Consider the following 16,911-nt stretch of genomic DNA (forward strand, 5'->3'; position numbering starts at 1 on the left):
ATATATAAACAGCTCACGTAGCTCAATATCAGAAAAACAAAATGGGCAGAAGACCTAAATAGGCATTTCTCCAAAGAAGACATAGAGATGGCCAGCAAGCACATGAAAACAAGCTCAACATCACTAATAATTAGAGAAATGCAAATCAGAATTACAGTGAGGTACCACCTCACACCAGTCAGAATGGCCATCATCAAAAAAATCTACAAACAGTAAATGCTGGAGAGGGTGTAGAGAAAAAGGAACCCTCCTACACTGTTGGTGGGAATGTAAATTGTTGCAGTCGCTATGGAAAACAGTATGGAGGTTCCTCAAAAAACTAAAAATAGAACTACCGTATGACCCAGCAATCCCACTACTGGGCATATACCTGGAGAGAACCATAATTCAAAAAGATACATGCACCTAGTGTTCGTTGCAGCACTATTAACAATAGCCAGGACATGGAAGCAACCTAAATGTCCATCAACAGAGGAGTAGATAAAGAAGATGTGGCACATGTATACAATGGAATATTACTCACCCATAAAAATGAACAAAATAGTGCCATTTGCAGAGGCGTGGATAGACCTAGAGAATGTCATACAGAGTGAAGTAAGTCCGAAAGAGAAAAACAATTATCATATAATATCACGTACATGTGGAATCTAGAAAAATGGTACAGGTGAACTTATTTGCAAAGTAGAAATAGAGACACAGATGTGGAGAACAAACTTATGGATACCAAGGGGGGAAGAGGGGGTGGGATGAACTGGGAGATTGGGATTGACATATATACACTACTATGTATAAAATAGATAACTAATGAGGACCTACTGTATAACACAGGGAACTCTACTCAGTACTCTGTGGTGACCTAAATGGGAAGGAAATCTAAAAAAGAGGGGATATATGTATACGTATAGCTGATTCACTTTGCTGTACCACAGAAACTAACACACCATTGTAAAGCAACTATACTCCAATAAAAAATTTTAAAAAAAAAAAGGCAGCAAGGGTCAGAACAGTGGCAACTAGGTTGTTTAGAGTTACAATAACAGCTGCTGGACTGGAGTGATTTATCTTTAGTCTCAGCATTATTCAGAGACTTCATATTACACTGGAGTTAAACTCTCCATTGAATGGTTTTGGATGAACTTAGCAACAATTCTGCAACTCAAACCTTTAGGTATAAGGGCAGCCTTAGGAGTGCTCTGTCCTGACCTCTGCTGAAAGAGAGGAAGGACTCTTCTTCTCCAAGTGAATTCAGCTTCTCCTAAGATCATCTTTTTACTACTATACTAGCCTCATAATGGGGGCTTAAAATCCCATCTTTTTCTACAAATGATTGCTAGCACTGCATATACAGCTTGTCATACATTTGGAAGACCTTCCCTTGATTAATGACTTGATAGACTCCCTAGACCTAAAGATGAGGATCTCATTTTCCTTGCTGGTTTTGGTTAACAGCTTAAGTCACTTTTGCTTTTAGCAATGCCTGTATTTCTGAAGCATGATCTTGTGTTTCCCCATTGTGTACAGAAAGGTGAGGCTAAAATTCAAGGTGAACATTTTGTTAGCCTTAATTTAAGCACTTCAAAAAACATCAAATATGAACATCCACCAGGAGATGCAGAATCTACTGTAAGAATAATCTTTCTCTTTCCATTTTATGATATAAATCAAACTGAAGAAATTCATGGACTTTTCCCTTTTGCAGTTGGCTTGCAAGAGTTTCTTCGTAAAATGCATTTCAGAAAAAAACTCACTGAAATCATTTTTTGAACTTTTTTCTTCCCACATTCGTTCAGACGAACAAGAAACAATCACAGCAATGAATTAATTACTCTAATAACATCTCTCATAATCACATTCTTTCAAGAACAAGGGTCTTTTTCCTTCTTATATTGAAGAACAGCCAATCAAATTACAGAGATAATTGTTCTAAAAGCTCCTTGCTCTCCCTTTTAATATAATTATTTTAAATATCTAGGGAGAAAAACTAAGACACAATCAGAGGAGGAATTAATTACTCTATTAACTTGGCTTTTACTCAGTTTCATTTCTTCACAGTTCTGGAAGGGGCCTTCTGAGGTCATCGTTCCATGAATCCCACATGTCAAGGATGCTTCTAAACTGTACAGACAGATGGGTACCCTCCTAATGGTTTTGCTCCACCATTTAGGTTTCATTTTTTTTCTTTCTCTCTCTTTCATTATTCCTTGTTCTGTGCATTGTGGGTTGTTACTACCCAGAAGAATAAAAATGCATACAGTTTTTCAATTTTCATTCTTCTCCAGTTTCTTAAAGATAATACATTATGTCAAAAGCATACTTTGTTAAATCTAGAACTTATTTTTGGGATAGTAGCGTGTCTTCAAAAACCTGTTTCCATTTTGAAGATGTGAGCTGAAATACTGCAGGCTGTATAATGATAGCCCTCAGGAAACACTCCAGGGAGTAGAGAAAGGAGAAAGAGACATGTTGGGAATACTGTATCATTCCTACTGCTGGCCGTAAATTACATTTTGAAGCGTGACATTTATTGTTGAGATTTTCTTTAGTTCCCTGCATGTTTATCACCTTTTAAACATTCCCTTTAAACATTTTAAGGAGAATAAAAATAAACTGTTGTTCAAAATAAAAGTGATGGGTTTCTTTTTTTAACCTATTGCAGTAAGTCTTTGAAGAAAATTGTGGAATAAGCAAAAGAGTCTTCTTTTGGAGATATTTTGGGAAAAACTCCTCTAAACCTTGTCCTGTAAAATGAATGACCATTGCAACTTCCCTGATATCCATTTTCTCATACTTTCTCCTATTCAATATTCAAGAGTCCAGAGTTTGAATTAAAAACTGAATAGATGTAAGTTGCAACCTTGGGTCAACATCTAGGGCCATAATAATTCTGATTTTTGAGGAGTTTTGAGGCAGAGACCAAGTAATGATTCTCTATCCAGGGACACCGTGTAGTCAGGAGCTTCTGTGGAACTAAATTCAAAGGTTTACATATTTCACATGTCAATCTAGATTCATGTTCAAAGACGTGTAATAATCTCAGGTGTTGCCCTCTACCTACCTTTTGCCTTTGCTCGTGACTCTTCTGAAGGGTTAATTAGCAATACTACAGTATCTTCAGCACTGGCTTTTATTATGTTCACTTCTCCATCTGAGAAATTGCAAAGGGAAACAGACTGGAGTTATGTCTGTCTATTGGTTTAAGTTGATTTGTTAGCAAACCTGCTCCCGAGATAATGAAAAGAGCTACATCAGCTTTTGCTGTGAACACACACCTCAAAACATAGTGGCTTAAAACAACTATTTTCTTTAGCTCAGTTATGTGGGGTGTCTTTTTAAGAAGGGGAGAGGACAAACAGATATACACACAGAGAATAAGGCCACGTCAAGATGGATGGAGAGATTGCAGTGATGCAGCTACATGCCAACGTAAGTCGAAGATTTCTGGGAGACACCACAAGTTAGGGGGAAAGCATAGAATAGATTTTTCTTTATAACTCTCAGAAGGAACCAATCCTGTTGACACTGTGATTTCAGACTTCTAGTCTCCAGGAGTGTGAAAGAATAAATGTGTCTTGTTTCAAGCTACCAAATTGTGGCACTTTGTTATGGCAGCCCCAGGAAACTAATACACAGTAGTTTCAGGGTTCCAAAGAAGAGAAAAAGACAGTAAGCCCCATGTTCAAGCGATTTTCAAGACTTTGTCTGAATCACATTTGCTAATGTCCCATAGGCAAAAGAAAGTCATGTGGTTAACCAGAGTCAAAGAATAAAAAATAATCTCTAGCTATTGATGGGAGGAGCTCTAAGTTACATTGCAAAGAGGCATGGACACATATGAGGAAAACATCTGGCTGGTTTTATCATTCCACCTCTGTACCCTTGAGATGTGGCCCCTACCCTATGATCTGTGGGTAGCACAATCTAGCATATGGCTCAAGTATGCCCCCAAGGTGCATGTTCTTTTAAAAATGCTATGAAGGATATTATTAGATTAACTGATAAAAACGTCACTTAGATGGACTATTTTTTTCTTTTTTTATTGAAGTATGGTTGATTTACAATGTTGTATTACTTTCAGGTATACAACATAATGCTTTGATATTATTATAGACTATACTCAAAGTTATTAAAAAGTATTGGCTATATTCTCTGTGCTGTACATTATATCCTTGTATCTTATTTATGTTATACCTCATAGTTTGTACCTCTTAATCCCCTTCCCCAATCTGTCCACTTCCCACAACCCTCTCCCCATTTGCAACCACCAGTTTGTTCTGTGTATCTTTGAGCCTGTTTCTGTTTTGTTAAATTCATTCCTTTGCTTTATTTTTTAGATTCCACATATAAGTAAAAACATACAGTATTTGTCTTTCTCTGTCTGCCTTCACTAAGCATAATACCCTCCAGGTCCATCCACGTTGTCACACATGGTGAAATTTCACTCTATTTTTTGACTGAGTAATACTCCATTTCATATACAAAAAATATATATATTTATCCATTCCTCTGTTGATGGACACTTAGGCTGCTTCCATATCTTGGCTATTGTAAATAGGGCTGCTGTGAACATTGGGGTGCGTGTATCTTTTCGAATTAGTGTTTCCATTTTCTTTGGCTATATACCCAGGAGTGGAATTGCTAAATCATATGGTAGTTCTATTTTTACATTTCTGAGGAACCTCCGTACTGTTCTCCATAGTGGCTGCACCAACTTACGTGCTCAGCAACAGTGCACAAGGGTTCCGTTTCTCCACACCCTCAACAACATTTATCATTTGTTGTGTTTTTGGTGATGGCCATTCTGACAAGTGTGAGGTGGTAGCTCATTGTGGTTTTGATTTACATTTCCCTGATGATTAGTGACGTTGACCATCTAGGCAATTGTATTCACAGACCAGAAATATAGTCTTTTGGTAATGAACTGCAATTTAGGTTCCAAATGGACATTTTGACTGAACAATTACAACCGAATTCTCATAGTTACCCTATGAACATCTATAGATTAGACCAGGGAGTTCCCTAAGGTCATATTTCTGTTTCTTTGTTTGATTTTTTTATCTTCTTCTTACATAACTGTATCAGTTTCATGGAAAGGCATAAGTAACGGGTAACAGAGCATCTTTGTTACTGCCAATTTCTTTTGGCACATTGGGACATTACGAAAATATTCCCTACAGTTTCTTAAATATGCTTGTTCAGATGATGGATTCCTCACTAAGTTTAAATTTCCAAGGACTTTGTTCTTTTGAAAATGCTATAAAGGATATTGTTAAACCAACTGATAAAATTGTTCTATGGGTGATAGTTTAGAAAAAAGTACTATGTCAGTATACATTGATGAATTTATCAACTCTGTTGGTGGTATGCAAGAAAATATTTCCATTATTGGGAAATACTCATTGAAGTATTAGAGATAAAGGTGCCATGCTGTATACAGCTTATTTTCAGATGGCTCAGAAAAAAAAAAGATAGGTAAACATAACACATATAGGGTATGTGGTAAAATATTAACAGTAGGTGAATAGAAGTAAAACACAGGCAGATGTTCTTTTTACTATTTTTGCTGTTTATTTTTGCAACATTTTAAACTTTAAAATTATTTCAAAATGTCAAATTTAACATTAAAAATATTTTGTTTTTTCACAAAATCAAATGGCAACCAAGTCTCATCAACTCTAATTTCATCTTGTTTCCTCTCTAACGTTGCACAGTTGTCGGTTTTTTTGTTTTTGTTTTTTCCTGGGAAGGAGGTGACATTGATCAGGTCAGCTCCACTTCAGAAAGACCAAGTTCTTATGATTTTTTACTCATGCAGAGGGTCTAGGTAGGCAGGCAATCTGTCTGTCAGGCTGCACCAGATATCCCAGCTATTATGCTGATCTACTACGTGATGCCCACGCTCTCTCAAAGGCAGGCTGTTGGGGGAGAAAAGCAGGTAAGTGAAATGTCAAGGAGAGCGGCAGTAAAGGCTGCAAATTGTATCCTAGTCCGCTTTGTAAACAGGAAGATGGATAGAAAGAAGAAGCATTATGTTCAATGGCCGTCACTGAACATGAAAATTACTTTTTTCTGTATTAGTAAATGGTATTAGGTATATTCATACCTCCCTTTTATTACAGCCAACACAGTCATGTGATCGCAAACCCAATGATAAAAAAGAAAAATAGTTCGTGTCTTAAATATCTTTTATTCAGTCACCAGTTTGTCAAGAAGGCTCAACCTGGTGGGGTTTAAAGGTGAAAGAACTTTATTTTTTTCCATCACTGCTTTGTTGAATTTCACACTGCGATCCATTAATGATATCATGTGAATTCCACAGCTTTCCATTCACCGGCAGTTATTAAAATGCGGACCGTGTTAAAGCTTTAAAAACCAAACCCATTCACTGGCAGTTATTAAAATTTGGTCCATTTTAAAGCTTCAAAGTCAAACTCAATTTAAAATGCATTTCCTCCCCTTGCTCTACATAGTTCCCCATCCCCCTGCCCCAGTCGCTTCTGCCAGTGCAAGACTGAGCAGAGATGCTGACCAGGGAGTGAGAGAGGAAGACGATTTCTGACTCTGAGACCCACACGCCTCTTCTAGCCCAGCTCATCCGGAGAGCTGCAGCTGGAAAGGGGCAGGCATAAGTGAAATGTCTCCTTAATTAACAAAACAAGATTTTAACGTTCTCGTATGGACCACTCCTGTTGCTTTTGCCGATGCTGGCTGACCTCTGTTGTCCTCCAAATGGCAGACCTGTAAATCCTGCCTGTCTCATGGGATGCATGTTTAAGTTATTACACTGTGGGGTGTCTCCATTTTACCTTTCCCTGATCCTGAGTTAGGATATCTAAATGGACCAGGGGACTCCAGCTGAGCTACCATTTGACTTACGGGAAACTCACGTACTCCTTCCACACTGCCCACTGCCCATGTGCCAGCTCACTCTAATTCTCTTCCTGTATCTCCACATAGACCCAAACAGGTATCCAACCAAACACTGGAAAGCCAATCCCCTCCCCATCTTGCAGCTACCCCAAATCACTTGGAGTCACTTTTCATTTTATTTCAGAAGGAAGAGCTGCCTTATTTTTCTCTACCCAGAAACCTTGAAAGACTTCAAATCTAAATCAAATATGACATGGTTTTATATTCACTACGGATTTCAGATACAGTAATATTTTTCTTCCATATTCTAGTCCAAAAGTGCCCTGAAAGTTGCTCATGGGGAGCCTAGAATGCCACCATCATTAGGCTATAATAAGGCACCGCATCCCCACCTCCATTCCCGCCAGGGTGATGTTGGATTCAGGGTAAGTGGGGAGCCTGAACTTCCATCCGTGCTGGGCAGTGATGATCCCCGCTAACCATCCCACCCCTTCCACTTCTCCATGCCCCACTTCCACGTCAGTGGAGACTTCTGTCACCAATGGGTGGTAGTGGGTATTGAGTTGCTTCTTCCCTTCCCCCATGGCTTGACGTCAGAGGAGTTCTAGTGGAGAGTTAGGGTCTAACAACCTCTGTGCAGTAATTGGAACACTCACCCCATGATGTCACCTCCGGCTACCACCTGGGAACCCAGAACTCATAACCTTACTGGGCAGAAGTGAGAAGGCTGTTTCCCTGGGTATCAACAGAGACTGCATGGGGAAACTGGACTTCCACCAGCAGCTGGCAGTAATGAGGTGGCAGTGTTTTTTTCCCAATGGAGCAGTGTCAGAGGAGTCCTGCTTAAACGAAAGATTTACGTAAGATTCAGGCAGTACCTCAAATTTCCAGGTTTAAATTCAGAACAGTTACCTGTTATACCAAGAACTATGAAAACAATTTGACTGAGAAAAAAAGATTAGCAGACACCAACAGAAAGGTGATATCCATATTAGGATTCTCTGACAAGGATTTTTTTTAGAGGACTTTATGTTTTAGAGCACCCTTTGATTTACAGAAAAATTGAATCTATAGGGAATACTGATATACCACACCCAGTTTCCCCTATTATTACCATTAGTATGGTGCATTTGCCACAATAAATGAACCATTACTGTTACATTATTATTAACTAAAGTCCATATTTTAATCTGATGTTCTTATTCTTTACCTAATGTCTTTGTCTTTTCTAGTATCCTTTCTAGAATACCACATTACATTTGGGTTTTGTGTCTGTTTGGGCACCTCTTCACTGTGAGAGTTTTTCAGATTTACTTTGATGACCTTGACAGTTTTAAGGAATTCTGGACAAGTATTTTGTAGGATGCCCCTCTATTGGAATCTGTCTCATGGTTTTCTCAGACATACACCGATGCTATGTTTTTGAGAGAAAGAACGCAGAGGTCGTGTCATTTTCATCATGTCATCACAAGAATGCCTACCACTTACATGATTTATGGCTGTTGGCTTTGACCTTGATCATTTGGCTGAGATGTGTTTAGTATCTCTATTGTAAGGTTACCCTTTATTACGCCATTCCCATACTCTCGTCTTTGGGGAAAATTCTGTGTGCAAAACTCAGACATAAAGAGTGGAGACTTATGGTTGCCTGCTTGAGGACAGGGTATCCACATAAGTTATTTTGAATTCATCTGCAAGTAAGATTTGTCTCATCAGTTTATCTATTCATTTATTTATATCAAAATGAATATTGATTTTATTTTTACTTTGGATTATAATCCAGTACTACTTTATTTTATTGCTTGAATCATTGGAGCTTTGGCCATTGGAATCTCTTGCAGTGGCTTGTGTGCCCATTCCTTTTAGGCTCTCCCAGGTGGCAAAGCAAAGAAATATATGTGTTTAGACTAACCTGTGTATATACAAATTATTAATAAATATTTATATACTTAACAATTTATAACTATATTAAACTAAACATAAGCTCTTACTGATGTCTTTAAACCATTAACATGAATCATTCTAGCTTCCTCTCTTTTCTCACATGAGAATTATTATTCCAATGATAAGAAACCTGGCTACCACTCTCCACCATCCATTTAGTTAATTGTTCATTTTTGTATACATGTGTAGTGGTTTCTGGAACTAGAGAATAGTATGTTTAGCAAAATAAGTCAGACAAAGACAAATACTGTATGATATCACTTACATGTGGAATCTAAAAAATAATACAAATGAATATATATAACAAAACAGAAACAGACTCACAGATATAAGAAATGAAGTTGGTGGTTACCAGTGGGGAGAGCACAGCGGAGAGGGGCACATTAAGAGTATGAGATCAAGAGATACAAAGTAATATGTATAAAATAGATAAGCAACAAGGATATATTGTATAGCACAGGGAATTATAGTCATTATCTTATAATAACTTTTAATAGAGTATAAACTGTAAAATACTGAGTCACTCTGCTGTGTACCTAAAACTAATATAACATTGTAAGTCAACTATACTTCAATTTTTAAAAAGACAAGAAAAGGAAATAAAATGTATATAGATCAGAAAGGAAGAAATAAAAGTTTCTGTGTTTGCAGATAACATGATAATCGTCATAGAATTCCCAAAAATCTCCAAAAACTTTTAGAACTAATAATTTAGTTCAGCAAAGAAACAGAATACAAGACCAACATATAAAACTCAACTGTATTTCTGTGTATTAGCAGTGAATATGTAGAAACAGAAATTAAAAATACAATATCATTTATTATAGCTCAAATAATGAAATCCTTAAGTGTAAATCTAACAAAAAAACGTACGGGACTTGAATTTTGAAAATTAGCCCTGTATTACTAGACATACAATTTTATTTAGTTGTTTATGCATCTGTCTTTCCTACACTACAGTACTTTAGCAGAACTCATGTTTAAACATCTTTGTATGTCAGTATTCAACATTCTTATTCTTTAAATGTTGCAAATGTTTTACAAAGAGATCAATAAGTAGATGAAATAGTGACAAGCACGCACTTGGAGGTTTAGAATGAACTTAGTTTGGTAGTTGAACACGTTTTAATTATTAAAGAAGCTAGTTCAGACTGTGGAAGCTAACACCGTCTCATGAGTGCTGTGTCATTGTGAAGGTTAGACGTCATCGTGATTAGAATCTTATAATTGCCTCATAGCTTTCTCCATGATACTTCCACATTTGCTACTAAACATGCTTGAACTTTAGCTATGCACAAAAAAAAAAAAAAAAAAGAGAGACCTATGTAAGAAGATAAGAAAAAAATAGTTTGGATGTGTAGGAAGCCTGTGGGAGGGAAGGAAGTTGCTCCGATACAGAGATGTGTCTACTGACTCATTACTTGCCTTTTTCCAAAAGAACTACCTGATCATCCTTAGAACAAAGAGCAGTTAGCTAATTAGTGTCTTTGAAATCCCTCAAAGAAAGTATCCTGATAACTGTGACCTTTGTTTTACTTCAAGTTCTTGATCTCTCCCTCTGCTGCGACTTCGATTTTTGCTTTGTTTTAGGACAATTTATATAATGGCACCCTCTAAATTATATGATCCTTAAAGGCAAGAGTGTGGCGTTATACATCTTTATGTCCTTCGAGGGCTCAACACAGCCACGAGGCTTTGCTCATAGTAAGTCCCCAAAAATAGTCGAGGAAAGAGAGAGCAACTGTTGTCTAAGCACTGTGCAAAGCACTGTGTTACATCCTGGGAACACACCAGTGAACAAAACAGTCATTTAAGTGTAGACGGCACATATCTAAATAATCATATATGCAAATATAAACTTACAAACTATTATAACTAATACTAAAGGGGATGATTGATTAATATAATATGAATGAGGTGGGAGTTAGAGAAAGGCATCTCTGAATAAGTGATATTTAAGTTGAAATCTGGGCTGAGAAGTTCTCCAGGTAGAAAGCGAAGCAAAATGCATTCTAGCAAGAAGGAAAAATTTTATAGAAGGTAGGCAGGGGCTTGATAAACTGAAATAAGTTAAAATTGGGAGTTTCTCTCCCTCCCTCTCTTTCTTTCTCCCTCCACCCCACCCCCACCCCCACCCCAATAATCCATTCCTTTTCCTCCTTGTAAAAAGTTAGCAGATGGGGGGCTTCCCTGGTGGTGCAGTGGTTAAGAATCCGCCTGCCAATGCAGGGGACATGGGTTTGAGCCCTGGTCTGGGAAGATCCCAGATGCCGTGGAGCAATTAAGCCCGTGCCCCACAACTACTGAAACCCATGAGCCTAGAGCCCGTGCTCACAACAAGAGAAGCCACTGCAATGAGAAGCCCATGCGCCGCAATGAAGAGCAAACCCCATTCGTCACAACTAGAGAAAGCCCACACGCAGCAACAAAGACCCAATGCAGCCAAAAAAAAAAAAAAAAAAAAAAAAAAAGAAGTTAGCAGATGCCCATCCCCCCAAAGAAATAAACTAGGTCAATAGGAAGCCATTCCTTCTTGGTTACATCTGAGATCTACAGCAGCTGGGAACTTATATCCACAGTGAGAATCACAGACATGTACCCCCCTGATTGTCTGAAGAAATATTTCTTTCTGTTGGAAAAAAAAGGCTTATTAGTCCAAAAAGATTGGGAGACTTAAATAGCCAGGTGACTTTGATGTAAAAACTATTGAAGTGTCCTCTTTATTCTAATGGTATTTTTGTCTTCGGTAGGTGATTGCTAACTTTTACTGCCCTAAGCTACAGCCTAAATACCATTTCATGTCATTTTGAGAGTTTCGTTTTTCTCATTTGACAGTTTTAAATCAAGTGTATTAAAACATTTTTTAGATGTGTTCAAAGCAGAGATAGAGTAAACGAATACGCCACATCAAATTTCAGGAGAGTAAAATGAGTATGTAAAAAGATTTACTATGACTAAATTTTATGTGATTTAAAATTAGTTATTGATGAGTATGCAGTATATTGCAATGTTTCCACATTCATGATATTATCGAAACTGTTTCACTTTCAAATGACATTTTAAAGGCTTTATCATTAAGAAAAATAAAAGTCTGTTGAAACACTAATCAGCCTTGATATATACTATAATGACCATACCTGCTATTATTCTTAGCCACCGATGTTCCAAATAATTTGAAAGCATAGAGAAGACAGTTTTGTCACAGTAGAGTTTGGGCCAAGAAGAATAAACCCAAGGCTAAAATATTAGTGTGTTCTAGAGAATTGTGATTAGTGTTAATTTGTCCATTTTCCTTTTTGTTTTCTTTTTCAACTTGGGAAATTATCTAGACCAGTCTTTTGTGTTTGTTTTTCTAGTAATTGTCAAACAAGGCCCATTGCTTGGTATCCTCATAGAAATAGCAGCCTCTATTAACTGTCGTTCCTTTAATTATGGTTTACTGGGATGAGTATGAAAGAATAGAGATAAAAATTGGAGTGGGGTACACTAGCAGAAGTGTTTGTGTATATTAGCCTGAGAAAACATGTCCATTCGAAATCATTCTATACACATTCCAAAACCCTTTGGGAAGTTATATAAGATGAAACACTAGTCTACATTTGACACTGAATTTTAATAAATAATGGATTTCAGTATATTTAGGTTTGGAATAATTTAAAGATCCCTCACTCACACAGCAAGAATATGGTAAATAGATGAGAGTGCTTTGGAAATAATAAGTATAACTGTTTGGACCTCAATATTTAACTAATTTCTACTTTTACCTTACTTATACACCTGTACCTCTAATACACTGGGGAATTCCTCTCTCCTTTTACAGCTAAAAGAAAAGGACGTAGAGATAAGTCAGATAAATAATTTCACCCAGAAAATTCCTGGTCCCACCATGAGCATTCAATATTTGAATAAAGGACATGGAAAGGACAACTGGGCCCATACTTGAAAATATACCATTTCTCATGGAAGAATAGGAAAATAGCTACCATTATAATCAGTACTATTCAACACTCAGGGTGTGAACAAATCAGTCATATATTTTGAATTTTTGTTTCACTTTTTCTTCTTCAAAATTTTAGGCTATGAGTTATGTTAAAAAGATAATTGGATGTAAATAATATAATTCTGAACCATGCCTGAAAAATTTCATGACTCTGAGACACTGGGTAAATTATTCATGCTTTTTAGGTCTAGGTTTTCTCAACAATTAAAACCTTGAATATTAAACAGTTAAAACAATTAAAAGTTGAATATTGTGACTTCAAAATAATAATCTTCAGTAAAGTTGCAGGATATGAAATTAATATACAGAAATGTGTTGCATTTCTATAAATACACTGAAAAAGAACTGTCTGAAAGAGAAATTAAGAAAATACTCCTATTTACAATTGCATTAAAAAGAATAAAATACCTAGGAATAAATCTAAGGAAGTAAAAGACCTGTATTTGGAAAACTATAAGACACTGATAAAAGAAATTGAAGACAACACAAACAGATGGAAAGATACACTGTGTTCATGGATTAGAAAAATACTGTTAAATATTACTCAAGGCTCTACGGCCCAAGGCAATCTACAGATTCAACACAACCCCTATCAAAATAGCAATGATATTTTTCACAGGAACTAGAACAAGTAATTCTAAAATTTTCAAAAGATTATCAATAGCCAAAAGAGTCTTGAGAAAAAACAAAGCTGGAGCTATCAGGCGCCCTGATTTCAAACTATACTACAAAGCTACAGTCATCAAAACAGAATGGTACTGGCACAAAAACAGACACATAAAGCAATGGAACAGAACAGAGAGCCCAGAAGTGAACACACACTTATATGGTCAACTAATCTATGACAAAGGAGGCAAGAATATACAAGTGGGGAAAAGACAACCTCTTACAGAGTATTACTCGGCCATAAAAAAAGAATTAAATCTTGCTATTTTCGACAACATGGATGGACCTAAAGGCTATTATGCTAAGTGAAATAAGTCAGACAGAGAAGGAAAAATACCACATGATTTCACTTATATATGGAGTCTAAAAAAAATGAAACAAATGAACAAGCATAACAAAACAGAAACAGTCATAGATACAGACAACAAATAGGTTGTTGCCAGAGGGAGGGCAGTGGAGGGATGAGTGAAAGAGGTGAGGGAAATTGAGAGGTGACAGTCATTTCATGATGCATGTAAGTCATTCGTTATGCTGTACACACCTTAAACTTAGTGCTGCATGTCAGTTATATCTCAATAAAACTGGAAGAAAGAAATGTTGTATTCTTCCTTCCTCTAATGTCTTTCAAAAATTTATCTTTGTCATTGGTAGCTGCAGTTTCATTATGATGGGTTTAGTTATGATTTTCCTTTTATTGCATCTTATTTGGGATTCGTTGGCCTTGTGAAATCTTTCTTTTGGTGTTTTCATCTGCTTTGGAAAATTCTTTGCCTTTTCTCTTAAAATACTGCTTTAATCACAATTTGTTTCTTTTTTCTTACTAGGAATCCATTTGGAGTTATTCTCAGCTGTCTATCATGATTGTCCTTTACTCACTTTTTCTTGCTCTCCCTGCATATTATCCTATTAACTTTCTTTTTTTATCATATAACAACTTTGTTGAAATATAATTTATATGCCTTACAGTTTGCTAATTTAAAGTCTGTAATTCAGTGGCTTTTAGTATATTTACAGAGTTTTGCAAACTTTACCGCAATCAATTTTAGAAACTTTTCATCAACCCCCTCCCCATAAAAGAAACTCTGTAGCCATTAATAATCACTCCTCATTTTCCTTCAGCCTTCCCTCTTGTTGGCTTATTGATGCTTGTAAAGTATTCTATTCTTTTGTTTTAATTTTATTTTACTCTTTTTGTAATGGAATGTTGGTGCAAGTAACTTAACCTGCTATATTATCAGAAAAAATAGTTATATCCTTTAATCTTTCCTCCTCTCTAGTCTTTTAAAAGTAGATTCCTTAAAAATTTATATTAAAATAAATATCACGACTACTGAACTGGTATTCCATGTCTTCTAACCCTTTTATAATTACATATCTCATATTTTCATTTATTTCTGTTTTTCTTTTTAGGAAAATATCTAAGTTCAGTTTTTCAATTTGCTAATTTATTCTTTAGCTAAGCATATCTTCTATACTTTAAATAGCTTCTTTATATTTAATGCTATATATATTAAAATATCTAATATTTAACTTTCATATCCTACTGTAAAAAAATTTGGATAATGCAATATTATCAACAATCCCCATACATATTCAAAAGTTCTTTTCTCCTTGTCACCTCAATGCTGTGGTCTTAGCTATAAATACTTTATTTCATTAAGTTTGTTGTCTCTTCCTTTCCCGGAATAACTCTCCTTGAATGGTTGTTGATTCACTATGTGCTTTGGATTGTCAGTCAGTGCCAACAATTGCTGCTCATACAGTCAGCCTTTGGGGAGCAGTAGGTTTTGCTGCTGATCTGTTTCCCATGGTTCTGGAAAAGGGAAAGTTATGCTGATATGTGGGAATCCTTGACAGATCTTATTTGCGTACATGCACACCCAGCTTACCAAACATTGGGACACTGACACAAATGCTCCCATTTATTGATCATTCTGATCAATAAATTGATGTCTTTCATTGAAGACATCTCAACTCTACTGTCAGTACCCACGAGGCAAGAAGGAGAATATGCAGGGGATAGTTCACCTCTAGGGGAACCCAAGCAAATGACCTCTGTGTCCCCTCCTACTCCTACTACCTACATCTTTAAGTAGGAGGCAAACAATTATATGTATTAATCAATGAACTCGTATCTTCTTTCCATCTTTTAGGAATTTTGCACAATTTCTGAAACACAGAGAAGTCTACGTTTTGCTTTCCAGCAAAAATGGTAATCAATTAATTTATTTTAATAGCTTTTGGGAAATAAGAATAAAATATAGCATGAGTCTGGCCCAATATCTTTAAATCAATATGTAGCACATTGAAATTAGTATAGGATTAATTAATGTATATAAAGCATGGCTTTGCAAATCAGTGAGTTAAGGGTAAATTATTCAATAAATCATGTTGGTACAATCATTTAACTGTTTGAAAAATTGGAAAAAATTGTCAGATCATCATGTTTAAGAGATTCCTTTCATCATAAAACAAACAGGAAAAAAATGATCTAACAATGTAAAAATTGAATATTTGATACATCAAAAATACCATAAATAACTGCAGAACAGTTAGAACTTATGTTTTCATGTTGGAAATGCTTAATAAATAAATGAGTACACTGAGAGATGCAAATATCATCATATTTGAGAATAATTATTAATTTCAGAAAACACAGTTGAATATGGTGATATTGTATAGTGGTGTCCGCTTGATAAAATAGTTGAAATAATTATGATAATTCAGTGCCAAGTCTAATGATACTAAAGTTTAAAAAATTAATTTCCTGTATATGAGTCATTTTAAACATATCATCAAATGAAAGAGTCCCTTTGACCTAACATCAAAAATATAAGTCATCCAGTAAAAATATTAAAAAGAAATATGCGGGACCCATATAAAAAATAACTTTAATATATTTGAGAGAAAGAAAAGAAACAATGGAAAAATTAAAACATACTTTATTTTAGACAAAGAAGACTGTTATAAAACATGTCTGGTTTTTTTCTAAAATAAAAACATCTATAATATTATTGCATCTACAATATAACAAGAATTATGATAACCACAAGATGAGAGGAGATATTGAGGGAAGAGACTGAAAAACACTACTAAAGATTATCCAAAAGGATATAAAATCCTATAAAATATGAGTAATGGAAGAAATCTAGTTGTATGACATTTAAAAGTTGGTATTAAACACAATTAAAGCAGAGTAATGAATTGAACTAGAGAGTCTAATAATAAATACTTGGAAACTTAAAATATACACTTCAAAATCACTATGGTGAAGAAATCTGTCCAATTAATAATTTTGGGACAAGAAGCTAGCACTTTAGAGGAAAATTATGAAGCGGGATACTTTGACTAAAATCAGGTACAGATGGCTCCAAAATTTTAATTAAATAAATACAAAATAAGCAGTAATCATTGAATAATTACTTAATCTTCAA

This window comes from Balaenoptera musculus, chromosome 11 (genome assembly GCF_009873245.2).
Source record: "Balaenoptera musculus isolate JJ_BM4_2016_0621 chromosome 11, mBalMus1.pri.v3, whole genome shotgun sequence".
NCBI classification, from domain to species: Eukaryota; Metazoa; Chordata; class Mammalia; order Artiodactyla; family Balaenopteridae; genus Balaenoptera; species Balaenoptera musculus.